The following is a 15,209-nucleotide window of genomic DNA, read 5'->3' on the forward strand; positions in this document are numbered from 1 at the left end:
CCAGGTGAGCTTTTGAGAGATAATAGGACACATGCACTTTTTCCTTTGTATCCATGGTGTCTTAGTTTAAAAAATAAAATAATTGTAGTCATATGTGTGGCATTCTTTATAAGAATTCTGGGATCACATGTGAATGATATACCCATGCTAATAAAAGATATGTCATTAGCTCAAAAGGAAAATGCACATTCTCTGTCCATGCTGCCAAAAAATACTTGTTATTTTATTTTTATTTTTATTTTCATATTTATTTATTTATTTGGTATCAGGGATCAAACTCTGGACCCTGTGCTTGCGAGGCAGGTACAGTGCTACTGAGGTAAATCTCCCGCCCTTTATTCTTCTTATTAAAGCTATAACATATCAGAATTTATAGGGAGAAATGGCAGAAAAATTTGTAATCAGAAAACCTGGCTTAAAGTCCAAATTAATTAACCATGTCAATTCCAGAAAGCCAAATATAGGCAAGTCAGTGAAAAACATTGAATCATAGTTCTTTAAAATGGAGATAGTAATGTTGGTCATTTGGAAAGTGAATCTAGTTATTACTCATTGCGTTTTGAATTACAAGTGCCCATACTAAGTAAATCACATTGATACTCATCCTGGGTCAAGGAGAAGTCTAGGGGACATCTATGAATGCTGGTCTTTTCCCTCCTCCACCTCTCTCATCACTAGCTGATAGCTGACCCAACTAGATTGAAGTCATCTCCACCTAGGAAAGTTTGAAGCCAATTTCCCTGACTTGCTACAGACCTAACAAAGCCGCTTTGGGCTAATTTGGAGCCCAAAGGTCGGGTCAAACTATATGAGTCTTCTAAATTTGACAGAGTTGGCCCATTATCAAACAACATTAGCCTAAGAAATATAAATAATAAGGGAAAGTGGACATCTACATATTAAGCCTCAATGAACCTGAAGGCTGGCCATTTTCTTTTCTTCCTGCACCCAGAAAGCTATGTTGTCCAGTAGAACTTTCTGTGATAATAGAAGCATCCATCATCTGCACCATCCAATATGGTAGCCACTGGCCACATGTGGCTTTTTATTTTTTAATTTTTGGTACTGGGGATTGAACCAGGGCCTTTGAACTGTAGTACATTCCAGTTCCCTTTTTTTAAATTTTATTTTTTATTTTGAAACAGGTTCTTGCTAAATTGCTAATTTCCCAGGCTGGGCTCAAACTTGAAATCCCCCTGCCTCAGCTTCCCAGAGTGCTGGGGTTACAGGTGTGTACTACACACCCAGATCACATGTAGCTATTAGACTCTTCAAGTGTAAGTAGTGGGAATTCAAGAAATGAAGTTTTAACTTCATGTAATTTTAATTAATTTTATTCAAAGTTAAAAAGCCACATGTGGTTAATGGCTACCATATTGGGCAGTGCAGCAAGGAAGGAGCGAGATAGTTTATCATATAGTAACTCAACCCTGTATACTATACAAATATTTAATGTAATCCTCCTTTTCTATGGCAATCTTTGACAGTGTTTTTTGACCATTACTTTACCTATTCCTTGTTGTTATCACTAAGTTAAAAAAGCATAAGTATGTAACATTACAATGATTTACTTTTAGAATCCAGCCTAAACTTAAACTAAACATGGAAACAAAGACACAGCATTTCTAAGGATTTTAAACGTATAGCCTGATTGTTGGTGAACACTAGATGTGAGACCAACACCTATGTGAGATGGAAAATCAGTGAATCAGAAACTGTGACCTAGTGGAATATCTACAATCCCATATTCTAAAAAATATGCCTAACTTGACTTAACTTAGAAAGCATAGATAAAATAATAAAAATAATAATACAACAATTATAACAATTAATAATAAGACATTTCACAGATGCTTATCTAAGAACTTTGATCATGCTTTATTTCATTTATTCCTCATGGCAGCCTTAGGAGGTGGTTGTTATTATTTTTCTAATTTTACTGATAAGGAGTTCGAAGCCAGACCTCTCAGACGCCAGAGCCTACTGCCACACCTACTGCACGATGCGACCTTACACCACATGAAGGGAAGGCTAGTCCTAAAAAAAGACAGAACGTCTTATGTTTCGTAGAAGAGCAAACATTCTGATGTTAGGAAATTACTTTGGGGATCCATGAGTATCAGGAGGTAAACTGTTTAAGGGTAAACTGCTTAAGGGAATATTGAGACCAAGAGTATCTGAACTGGCCTTTCTCTAAGGCAAACAATGGTCTCTACTCTACCTAAAGAGCTGGAATACCCGCTCCAGCCTAGATTTCTGTAAACATTAGCTCCCAGAAATGAGTAGATTGAGATCATCCCAAGGACAAAAACACACTCATGCTTGGGCTAGTTTAAAATAAGAACTCAAGGCCTATCATGTCCCCAACAGCTTGTGACTTGTATGACTTGTTTCCTTACTTCCATTTTATTTTCTTTGTGTGTGTGTGTGTGTGTGTGTGTGTGTGTGTGTGTGTAGTACTGGGGATTGAATACAAGGCCTTCACAGAAAGCTACATGCCCAGTTCTTTTCTTTCCTCTTTTCTTTTCTTTTCTTTTCTTTAAGGCAGAGTCTTGTTTAGGCTGTAAGTTGCCTAGGCTTGGCTCCAACTTGCATCTTCCTGCCTCAGCTTCCCAGAGAACTGGAATTACAGGCTTGTGCCACCACACCCAGATCCTGCTTCCTTCTTGAGCCTTGCTGTGCCCCCTATGTCCAGCTGGACTTTCACAAATGATCTATAGTACTGTTGCAGACTGCCATTCTTATCAAAATGTAGATTCAATGGTAAGAATGTCTCAGAAGATTTAGCTCAGTGGCACAGCCCCTGCTTCATAAGTGCAAGGTCCTAAGTTCGATCCCCAGTACCACCAAAAAAACCCTTTCAGAATACTATCTTCTAGAAACAGGTGGGAGGTAGGAAGTAGAAAGTGGCATTTCCTCTTACAATACAAAAACTTTCAGCATGCACATATGCACGCACCCTCATATGAGACCAGGTCACTGTGCTCATTAAGCTAACATGTACCTGCCTCTTTGCCTATAAAACTTGTTATCAATTGGTCTTTGAATATATTCTCCCCAACAATATAAAAGAAACTATCCATAATTTTTTTAAATTAAATATAAAATATATCCATAAATATGGGTATTGGTGACAACTAAAAATAATAACTTGCCTGAATAATTCTACATACCAGGACATGATCGTATCCAATTAAGTTGAGCTCTGTTAAATAATCACTGTGTAATGGGATAGAATCACAGAGTAATAGGATTTGTTTAAAGCAAGGATGGAGGTGCTTAACACATATTAGATATCTTAAATGCATTAAGGATGGATGAAAAACACCACTTGATAAAAAAATCATTTGGAAGAAACAGAAAGAAAATGAGAATGTTAAGAGTTAGATGTGTGGTTTCTCTGAAGTCTTTGTTCACAATTACAAACTTTGTTGCCCAGTAATTCTGATCACTAATCTGAAAACAGAAATAAGAGAAAAAAACCTCATGAAACTATGAGCTATGAAGACACTAATCCTTACACTTTTTCTTATGAGATCACTGACCTCGGCTGATCAAAGTTTGGTGTGAAGTAGCCAGGACAAGATCTCAGAAGGTCATGATGGCCCCGAACACATCGTTTGGCTTGTCAAATAGGGAACTTTTCAAAAGGAACTGTGAATGCCTTGTCACGCTTGAACTAGATATTAGTTGACTAAGCTGAGAATCAAATATGGGAAATTAGTTGCCATTAAAAGATCGCTTCAGGCAGTTCATTTCTCATCAGCCAAGCTGTGCGGGCCTCCTGCTGTGGACAGTGAACATTAGCTTACTAAATACTTCAGCTCATCAGACCCTGCAATCCTCATGGATGGGCCTGAATTTTGGTGGTGGGGGTGGAGGAAAAGGGAACAATCGGTAAAAAATGTAACTGCTGGCATTTATCTCAGTGGAGATTAATTCTTTATGCCATTAAAATATATAATTGTAATTAACAGGCCCAGATATTCACAAGTTATTGTTAAGAAGAAAATAAACTTGCTACAAAACACTTGAATTTATTCAAATATTTAAATATATATAAATTTATTTTACCCAAAAATAAAAGGTGGCATGTGCATGTGTGTATTCAACCTAGAGAAGTAATCAACAAAATCTTCACAGCAGTGATTTGAGAAGGTATATGTGAAATGATTATTTTGCAAACAGTTTTATTCATTTCCACTTTCAATACTTTAAAATTCTACTATTATCAATAATCCTAATTTTATAATCAACATCTATGACAAAATAAAATAATAGGCATTAAACAAAGAATCATGTCTGGTTCTCCTTCATCTGCTTTTGGAAATATTTTATTTCCATTTGAGAAACATTCATTCCTCTGGCCTTCTGAATATATGAAGAGGAAAATTCCAGAGCGAGTATAAGGTAATTGTGAGTGGAAACTACCACTTATTTGATCTGGGTCCTGTTCTGTTCTAGCAGCTCTAGAATTGTACCACACAGGGCAGTCTTGGCATCCAGAGTCATCTGACAACCTCCCTGGGCTTTCTCAGTCTTGAGCATTCATACAGATTCTCTGCTTCTCTCCATGAAACAAATGATATGTTCAAAACAGTGGGGCCTATATGTCAAGAAGTTTGCTTTAAATACGGGGGAAAAGAATGGGCTTTGGAATCAGATGCTCTGGATTTGAATTTTGGTTCCATGCCATAATTGCTATGTGATCTTGGACAAACTGCTAGCAACCTCTGAGCTTCAAATTCTTCATCCATACAAAGAAACAATAAAACCCATGTCACACAATTGCCTTGAGGATTAAAGTAGACATTTGTAAAGCCTCAAAGGGTGGTAATCCTTGAGTTCTAGTCACTTTTACTTTCCTACTTTTTGATACAGTGAAGTAGCAATGAAGACCATGAATGGGAAAAGGAACAACAATGGTAGTTTAAATGCTGTAGGGTATGGAAAGGATATGCAACCCCAAAACTTAGAGCAATAAGAGTGTGGGTGCAAATATCTTTAAAAGTGCAAACTATGACTGGTGGAGTGCTCATACACGTCAGAATCCTTTTTTGCACGAAGCTGAGACCACTGACCTCTGGGAGAGAGCTTTTTGGGAAGTACAAGGCTCCATGTTGGAGAGAGAGAGAGAGCCCAGCATTGCTGCCTGCCTTGATAGCCATGTGAGCTGGTAAATGTTCCTGAAATCCCAAGCCATTTTCTCATCTCTAAGATGGGGATGTCACCTACTTTTTCTCCAAGAAGTATTGCCAGACTTAAAGATTTTTTTTGTAAAGTGGGAAATACTACTGTTAGGATTCTGATTTGCAAGTGAGTTAACTTAAACCCAAATCAAACAAGCACCAGAAAATTGAGGAGTGTCTCACATAGAATCAAATGCAGGGAGGATGCGTGAGTCCAGAAACTGCCGGAAGTGGCCAACGCATCCTGCTTGCCAAGAACATTCCTGGTTTTAGCACTGAAAGTCCAGTGTCCTGGGAAACCCTTAGCCTCAGTGCAGACAACTGGAGACAGCTGGTCATCTTCTCTCACTGCTGCACCCTCTGAGTCTCTCCCTTCTTTACCCTGTGTAACCAGCTTCCTCTGCATCCAACGTCTGCATGGTTAGAACCATGGTCAGCAGCATGTTCCAATCCCTTCATTTTGCTAGTGTGACCTACTTCATTTTTTAATGCCCATGAAATAACTGGTTTACAATAACGCCATTTTAAAATCTCATGCTTTGCTCTCAGAAAATAATCCAAACTGTAAGCTTGATACCTGTATTTTTATAAAGGAAATCTACTTTAGGAGCCCCATACTAATAAGTTCAGTAAAGCCCTGAGATCACTTGTGCTTACGTGAAACCATTTAAGCACACTCTATGGCCTTTGAGAAATCGTAGACTGCAGGGAGGGTTCTTGTTTTTAAAACACTCTGATACATGTCAGTTCCCCTATTAGATGGTAGGTTCTAGGTTCTAGGATAGCAGCAACTGTGGCTATTTTGTTCTCTGTTAACCGGCTCTCTGTGCTAACTTTAGTGCTAAAACTCAGGTGACCAAATGAATAGACAAACAAGGTAAATGGAAAAGAGAACAGAAGAGAGCTGTGCTCGGAGATGTGTCACACACTCTGACTCAGGGAAGGAAGAGGAGCACTGAGGTGTCCGTTACTCGGTAGAGGCTTCCAGTGCTCGGGAGTAGATACATCACGGGAAGAGGAAAGAGTCCCATTTGTTCATTGTCTTCTTCACTGAGATTCCAACTCATGGTATTTCCCCTGTTTGGACTGCACCTCCCCTCCAGGATATAGGTCCACGGAGAGGGAGTGAAACCTGCTGCCAGTGCCAATTCTCTTCTTAAAGATCCTCCTATTTAAATGCACTATTTTTTAAAACATGCAGATTTTATGAGTGTTTCCCTATCATATGATTAAATATAATAAAATAAATAACAGATATGAGCTTCATTTTCAGTTGCTTTCTAACATCTCTTTCAATTTCCTCAACGTTTCTCATTTTTTTAAAAAATTTTATTTTATTGGTACATTTTAGGTATACAATATAATGACATTCATCATTGGATATTTGCACCTTTACATAATCTCTCTTGGTTCTTATTTTTCCCGCTTCCCATGCCCTCCCTTCAATCCCTCCATCCCTCCCTATTTACAAAGACTTTGTTACCATTTTTTCATTTTCTCATAGTAATTCCATTCCTTTCTTTCCTTTTCCTCTACCCTTCCCACTTTCCCTTCCCCTTTGCCCCTTTTCTTCCTATTTCACATTATCTATTATACCTTTTAGTCCTTATTTACTCTTTGTTACGTTTCTCATTTTCTAATCACCCACCTCCACCTCTTTCTCACACACAGATTTCTACTGTATCTTTCCATCCTGGCAGTCAGCAATGGGCTTTGATACATCATTAAAATATACTCAGACACCATCTGAACTGAAATAAAAATAAATTCCAGGCAAAGAACTCACTCCAGCCTTGTAGATTTGTTCAGAGCTTTTTACTAAGCAGGCCACTAAACCCTCCTCCCTTCATTGGCTGCCTATCAAGAGAACCAGTCCAGCTTGGTTTCTGGGTTCCAAAAAAGAGAATTCAACAAGATGAGGGTCAAATTACCCCCAAACTCCAGATCACCTATGTCAACTGTGTCATCTGTGCCCAGGAAAGAGAAACTTTCCTGTTTGCCCTGCTCTGTTTTCTGCAGCAAAGAAGACAATTGCTTCCTTGCAAACATGGACAGATTAAATACACTGCATTCTGTCCTTTTGCCATCTGCTTCTTGCTTATTTTATTTTAAACTGCATGACTAAACTTTATTATCTGATGGGTGAAGGTGCGCCCTGCTGTTGCTGGGCTCAACTCCTTGAGGCTTGGAATGAATGTAAAGTTACAGGGCAGATCTGCAAAGGGGTGAGTCAGAAATCAATGGGCTACTGTGCAATTATCACTTGCTGTGTCAAATACTGAGGCATTAGCATTCAAGATTCCTCATGGCAAGATTCACAGCAGGAGGGAGGGAATGATGGAAGAACAACACAACCAAGCCTTGTTTTGTTTTATTCCTCTAAATATCTATATTTGCATAATATCCCTTCTTTTGTGCTTTCCACAAGTACTGGGAGGAAATTTCTTTTGCTAAGCTCTTTGTTTCTAAAATTTTTCTTGACTCCTTTGTGTTTTCTGCTTTCCTACACTATTCTTTTTGTCTTATTTTCTTAAGTATTTTAAAGCATCTGTCATCATTCCCACCATACACAGGCAAAGAACTCCTTAGGAACTTGCAATTTCTTTGGATCCATGTTCTTTTGGATTCCTCTAGCATTTGTTCTGGTTTCCAGGATAGAGACCTAGGAAAGGCAAGAAAGGCACTTATCTAAGGTGGAAAATTTAAGAGGATCCTGAAATCTTAGTAACCATGATAAATATTTCAATGCAATGCATTTTAGGGTGTTTTTTTCTAGACTTTTTAAATTTTGAAATAGTTGTAGTTTCAAATGCAGTTGTGACAAATCATACAGCAACAGTTCCTTACCCAGTTTTCCTGAATAGTAATATCCTGTAGAGCTATAATAGCAGGACTAGGATAATGACATTGATACAGTCAAGATAGTGAACATTTTCATCCGTTCAGGGATCCTCCCCCTTTATAGTCACCTTCACTTCCCTGCCAACTTTAATCACCTCCTTTGCCCTGGGTCATCACTAATCTATTCTTCATTTCTACAATTTTGTCATTTTGAGGATGTTATTTAAATAAAATCATAAAATGCTTCCCCCCCAGCATAAACCTCTACAGATACATCAAGTTTGTTTCATGCATCGTTAGTTTGTTCCTTCTCGTTGCTGAGCAATATTCCATGTATGAATGTGGCACATTTTGCTTATTCATTCACTCTCACTAAAACTCAGCCTGGCCTTGAACTCACTGTGAAGCTCAGGCTGGCCTCGATCTTTCAGTGATCCTCCTGCCTCGGCCTTCCAAGTGCTGGGATTACAGGTGTGTGCCACCATGCCCAGCTCCTAAGTTCATGTGTTTACAAAACTGCCAAACTGCCTTCCAGAGTGGTTGTATCAATAGCACTTTTCCTGTCTCTAGCCTGCATTCTGGGCTTTGTCACTTTTTATTTTAGCCATCTTCACAGACATATAGCAACATTTCATTGCGACTTTAATTTGCATTCCCCTAATGACTAATGATATTTAACATCCTTTCATGCAATTATTTGCCAACTATACAGCTTCTTCAAAAAAAAACCTCTTCATGTCTTTTGCTCATTTCCTACTTGGACTGTTTGTTTACTGCTGAGTTTTAAGAGTTTTTGAAATACTCTAGAAACTAGTCTTTTGTTGCTATTATGATTTGGGTCCCAAATGTCCCCTAAAGACTCGTATGTTAAAGGCGTGGCTGTCACCCTTGTAGGCGGGGGGGGGGGGGTCCTGTGAGCGACAGGCCTGGTAGAAGGAAGTTAGATCATGAGGGGTATAAACTTGGAGGGGACATTGGGACTCTGCTCCACCTTACCTGTCTCTTCCTCTTTCTGTCTGCTTCCAGGCCACCAGATGAGACTTCCGTCATCATCCGTGTCTGTCCTAAGCTACTAAGGTACTGCCCCAAGCCAAAAGTGATGGAGAAAAACAACTGCAGACCGAAACCTCCGAGACAAGAAGCCACAATACACTTTGCCTCCTTTTAGGTTGATTTTCTCAGGTATTTGTCACAGTGATGGAAAGCTAACACAGTTGGATATGTGTTTTGCAAATATACCTGTATTTCTCACTCTGCATCTTGTTTTCATCGTCTTCACCAGATCTTTAAAAGGGTAAAAGTGGTTAAGTTGTGGTGATTTATTAATTTTTCACTTTTTAGAGTGTGCGATTGTTGCCAAGTGTAAGAACTCTTGGCTTAGTCCCAGATCCCAAGATTTTGCCTGTATTTTGCTAAGATTGCTCTAGTTTCATGTTTCACATTTAAATCCATTTTGAGCTTATTTTCATAGAAGCTATGAGATAAGTTGGGACAATGACCTCCTCCTCCTCCCCCTCCTCCTCCTTCTTTTTCCTATCCTTGTTTTTCTCTTCCTTCTCTTTCTCGTCCTCGTCCTCACTCTTCTTTTTCTTTCTCTTCTTCATCTTCTTGCCCTGATTTTTAATTGCCCTAGTGCTATTACTTTAAAAGACAACTTTCCTCTGTTGAATTGGTTTTGCACTCTTGTAAATAATCAACTGAACATTTTCATGTTTCCTTATTCTGATTCTCTATTCTGCTTCTACTGATGTATATGTTTAGCCCTCCATCAATACTACACAGTTTAAAAATGCAAAAAAGAAAAATGAAAACAAAATCAAAATTATCAATATTATAAATAAGGCTGGGGGTGGAGCTCAGTGGTGGGATGCTTGCCCACCGCGATCAAGGCCCAAATTCAAGCCACAGTTCTGCAATAATAAATAAATAAGTCTGTAAATGACACAAGATTAGCAATGGAATTAGTTTTGAGCAATATTAGAAATCAAGGAAAGGGGAAAAATCAGTATTAGAAACCTTTCTGGTGACTTGCAGTCTACAAAATGAACAATTAAATGCTTGAACATTTTATAACCAATCAACATACCACATACCTGAATATACACTGAAAACATCTCAAAAACTTATACAAAGAAAGCCAATATAAAACATATTTCCAAACTTTTGAGCACTTTAAAATTTAAAACCTATTCATTTTCATCCAAATGTTTAGTAACTAGTAGATGACATAGGAAGAATGTACAAAATACAAAATCTTCATGAGACATGAATGTTTTTTACTACTGTAGATGTAAGTTTATTATGAGTATTGTTTAAAGAAAGAAACAAATGATGTAGCATGGTGAGACTATATTAGGTGTCAAGTCATTATTTCTTGCAATTTTGAAAATGTCTTTGTATAACTGTGAGGTAGGAAATGAAGAATATCTAACATTTCTGGCATGGACATCAGCCAGTCATAACAGATACTGACTTTAAAAGACAGGTAAGTCTTTGCTGCAACAGCCTCATAACCACAAGAGCCTGAGTTCGATCCCCAGTACCAGAAAAAAAAAGACAGGTAAGTCTTTCTTATATAAATCAACACAAAATCTGTTCCCCCAAGAAGTGATCATGTAATTGAATTATAATGCTGAGTAGTGCCTTTTGCTTTTATATTGTGCACATATAATAATACTTCAAAGTTACTTGATGAAATTAGTATCTTAATATTCATCAATGCCCGCTTATAATCTTTTTTTTTTTTTTTGGTACCGGGGACTGAACTCGGGTCCTTGCGCTTGCACAGCAGGCAACGAAACCACCGAGCTAAATCCCCGGCTCTCTGCTTATAATCTTTTAACAAATATTTGTTAAGGTCATGTTCAAAATTGTCATACAAGGCATGATCAAAAATACATATAATGTGTAAATTTTTGAAAAACCATTTATTACAGTAAATGACACATTGCCATTAGTCCCCTCAAACTACTTCCCCTCACTTCAAACACACTTATCCCATCATTCTTGCCACCTTGTGAAGCAGTTCTCCTGGTTTCCTTTTGTGAGGATCTTAAGTTGCAATTCAAAATGTTTGCCTTTCATGGCCATTCTGACTTTGGGGAACAGCCAGAAGTTGTATGGTGCCAGATTTAGTAAATGAGATGGAAGAGGACATATTGTAATGTTTTTATTTGACAGAAATTACCATAAATGTATTGAATCTATTCAGGACATAGAGGCAGCCACAAAAAGACCCTCACAAAAGAGGACTTCCAGAACTGCTTCAGAAAGTGGCAGGAGCAATGGAATAAATGTGTTTGAAATGAATGGAAGTATTTTGATGGGGATTAATGGCAATGAGTCTTTTATTGTAATATGTTTTAAAATTTTTATTTAAACATCAAATTTTGGTTACACCTCTTATGTGTGTATAGATTAATAAACTAGATAAGTTTTATACACAGACATTTCTGAATGTCAGACAGATGTGAAGTGATGCATTTTTTGTTCCAAAATTAATGTAATAATAATTATAATAACAATTATTTTTTACAATTTGGATAACTGAGGTGTTAATTCCTCACACATATATGGATCCCAATAAACAAATATATTGGGCAATCCCAGTTAATTCTCATAACTATCTCAACAGAGATTAGTACTCTCTTTTTACGTAAGAGAAAACTTATGCCCTTGCAAATGACAGAAGCTGAACCAACACCAGACTCCTTTGGCTATGCAGCCTGCCCCACTCATTGTGTATGTACAGGAACTCTAACAAATATGAGAGATCTTTATGTCAACTGTACATATATTTATTTCTACTGAAAAAATCCTTCTACTATGAAATATCTGAGGAAAGTGGCTTATGAGATATCTTTGGGTAATTCCTCACTTCTAAAATACAAGTAATTAACTGATTGATAGATAACTTTATTTCTGTTTATTAATTTCCATGTCCTCTCAAGTCCCTGAGCAGAGTCTCATAATTCACTGTTTTCATGTTGGATTTGAAGGGGTTTTTTTCTAAACAGTAAGTTCCCTATACTGACCTGTTGTATTTATTTGTTAGTTTTGTAAAACAAGTTTCTTGTTTAACAAACCAATTTATGAATCTAATATGATTAATATCCTCTTGAAGTACTCATGAGAACTTGAGTGAATCTGAAACAAGAGACTGGACACACAACTGGTTATATGGAAAAGCTTGTTTATCCTTCCCTAGCTAAGAAATATTACTTTCTAAAATATTCTTCAGGTTACTCAAATGACTTTGTTTTAAGAAGTTCCAGGACTCCTATACTAACAAGCTAGGACACTTCCCCATCACTTTTCTTCCCTAAGCCCCGTCACTTCTGACACCACCTTTGCTTCGGGTGTTACACCTGTGTGGTCCCTGGTGCCCACTTGTTTCACAAAATACCAAGAGCAGGTCAATGGATGTCAGTGTAAAAGGCAAGAAGAGAGAAAAGCAGAAAGCTCACCATTTTTCAATGTTTACTAAAGTGACATCCTACATGGGTCAGGCAAAGAATTTTACCAAATGATTCAATTAAATTGTAAATGCTAATTTAGTTGAGGGATATCTATCAACTTTGCAATGCTAATTTTATATCAATCCCAATTTTGTGAACTCATTGTTGGTTTAAGACTATAGCATTTTCAATACTCTCATCAATATGCCACATTACCAGGATGTTCTTCTTCCAGTGCTATGATGAAAAGTGGTAGCAGTGATGAAAGTGTTTTAGTGATTTACGGGAAAGGGTTGCTCTGGAGGGGACAAAATATTCATATAAGTTAAACAAAAGACACTAGATGTACAAATGAGCTAAGAAGGAAGCATAAAAAAGGAGTTAAAAAGGAGCAAAGAGAAGCCTCGGGACTGGCACCCACACAAGCAAAGGATAGAAGGAAGACAGCCAATCAAGGAAATAAGTGTACACACTAAAAAAGATGGAAGCGTGATAGTGCCAAAAAATGGTTTTTTTGTGGAAAACAATAACAGCTTCAAGGTGAACACATTTGTTCTCTGGGGAAGGTAATATTGGAGGTAATAAAGGCAGCTAGCAGAGCTGTAACAAGAAATCAGTTATCTACACTTGGAGGTGTCTATTAAGAGAACAGTTCCCAGGGAAAGTGGTGGGATATACATGGGATATCCTCCTGTGCTTCCAGGGATGCAGCCAGCATCTCTTCCTCCTCTGAGCTCCTGTAGCTTATCCATCTGTGGCCCTCATTTGGCACTTAGGACTTACTGGCTTGTGTTGCTCTTTATTTATTTAGGAGCTTGTCTATTTCCAAAACAGCCTATAAGCTCTTTAACAATCCTTTATATTGTCTGCCACCATGGCTTACATATAATATTAGTGATGGGAATAGTCTAGAGGTGATAATGTTAAGTCAAATAATAGAAGTAGCTGTTACTACGACTGTGCTGCATACTTTGTCTTATTTTATTTAGTCTTCCTCCCGGAGTAGCTACTATTACCTGTCCTTATCTCCAATTTAGAAATGAGGGCGCTGAGGCTCAGAGAAGTTCCATAGCTTGCTTCTGCTCACAGGGCTTGAGGCTGGTAGAATTGGAATTCAAATGAAAAGGTTTCAGATCTCAGCTGCCAAACTTCAGTGACGAAGATTTGGTAAACACTATCTCATTTCCTTTTCCCTCACTGACATCTAAAATTCTAAACAATGAGGATTTTATCAAGCTATCCAGTACACCAAGTTATTTTATGTCTGTCACTGGAATCTTCCATTTTCTTGACTTTTATTATTTGTCATCAGGAGCAAAGTGATTTATGTCGAGGAGAAGCCCGAGGTCACCACAGGGTGTGAAAAGCACTAGATCTCTGACCAGCAAGAAAGATAAATTGTATAAAAGATGTTGCCTGTCAAATAGGACACTTTCAAAAACAGAGAACACACAGAAGCCAGGTGGATTCTCAGACAAAACATAGGCAGTCAGTCAAATTTGAATGTCATATAAACAATATTTTTTGGTTTAAGTTTATTCCAAATATTCATGGGACGTACTTGAAAGAAGTATACCTTTTTAAATGGGAAATCCAAATTACCTGAGAATTCCATATTTCTATTTGTTAAATTCGGCACACTGAAAGCTAAAGTACATTCTTCTATCTTTTCACGCTCCAAGGAAGCGCAGATCTGAATCATAAACCAAGAAGGGAAGGAGGAAAAGGAACATTTCAGGACTGCACTCAAAATAAACTAGACTAACTTAAAAGAGTTAGAAGTTTTGTTTGAAGTCTGAATCATATTCATTCAAAATAGGGAAAATAAAGATAAGGTTGACTGACCTTCAGAAAAGGTTTTCTAATTACTTGGGATGTAAGACACCGATTCTGAAAACGCATGGATGTGAATACAAATCTTTATTTCTAAGATTTGTTCTGTTCTCATATAGTTTTTTATTGTTTCTGAATGAAATTTTGCTGCTAAGTTATGAGGCTGACAAATCGTGTATTTTGAAGCATTCTAAATTTTTACTTTGGAAAAATAGCATGCAGAAATTACTTTGCCAGTGTCTCCAATTTTTTTTTATTGTTAGCAATCTATCTAAATGTTTCCCCAGAATTCTTTGCAGGACTGGATATTTAGAAGCAAATCAAAGGGCCGAGCAAATTAGTGCCAAGGCTTAGGTGTCTAACAGTAGCTTCCGCCATATAGTCGTTAAAATATTCAAGATTCCAAGAAGTTCACTGGAGTATCTGAGCAATATCAGGAATGTCATGGATTTTGAGCATGAAATTTATCTTTGATATACATGTGATTCCTATAATACACTGAATAAATCTGGTATGATTTTCTCCTACAAATTGTTGTAGCTTACATTTCACCATGCATTTTTTAAGACACAGACAGACAGACAGACAGATACAGAAGATGTGGGTCACTATAGGACTCTTGAGTATTCATTTAGGAGACTGCATATTTGCCAGTGTCCAGCAGCTGATTTCTTGGGGTATAGATGATGTTTGGACTCTTGCTTTTCTGTAGCAGCACTTGCTTTGAGGTTATAAATTTCTCATTAGCATTTCCAATAAGGAAAGGCATCAAACTGAATAAAATGGTTAATTCTTTTACATTTCTTTAAAAAAAATGTAGCACTGCAGAAATTACTGTAAAAATAATATTAGTAAGCTGTGTGGATTTTTAAAGTGATATTTTCATTTT

General features: G+C 37.4%; 1 protein-coding gene across 6 annotated transcripts in view; it reads right to left on the reverse strand.

Annotated features, from left to right (window-relative positions):
• Window positions 1-221: 221 nt before the first annotated feature.
• The window catches only part of Rbm12b (RNA binding motif protein 12B), a 476,951-nt gene continuing 461,963 nt past the window's right edge, over window positions 222-15,209 (reverse strand). For all 6 annotated transcript variants that reach the window (XR_015442821.1, XR_015442822.1, XR_015442810.1 and 3 more), the window contains one exon: window positions 222-7,851. The gene's annotated coding sequence lies outside the window, so the exon portion shown is untranslated. The remainder of the gene's footprint in view (window positions 7,852-15,209) is intronic.

The sequence above is a fragment of the Heterocephalus glaber genome, unplaced genomic scaffold (assembly GCF_053883595.1).
Source record: "Heterocephalus glaber isolate CG9 unplaced genomic scaffold, H.glaber_assembly_v1.0 deba00001555, whole genome shotgun sequence".
Lineage (NCBI taxonomy): Eukaryota > Metazoa > Chordata > Mammalia > Rodentia > Bathyergidae > Heterocephalus > Heterocephalus glaber.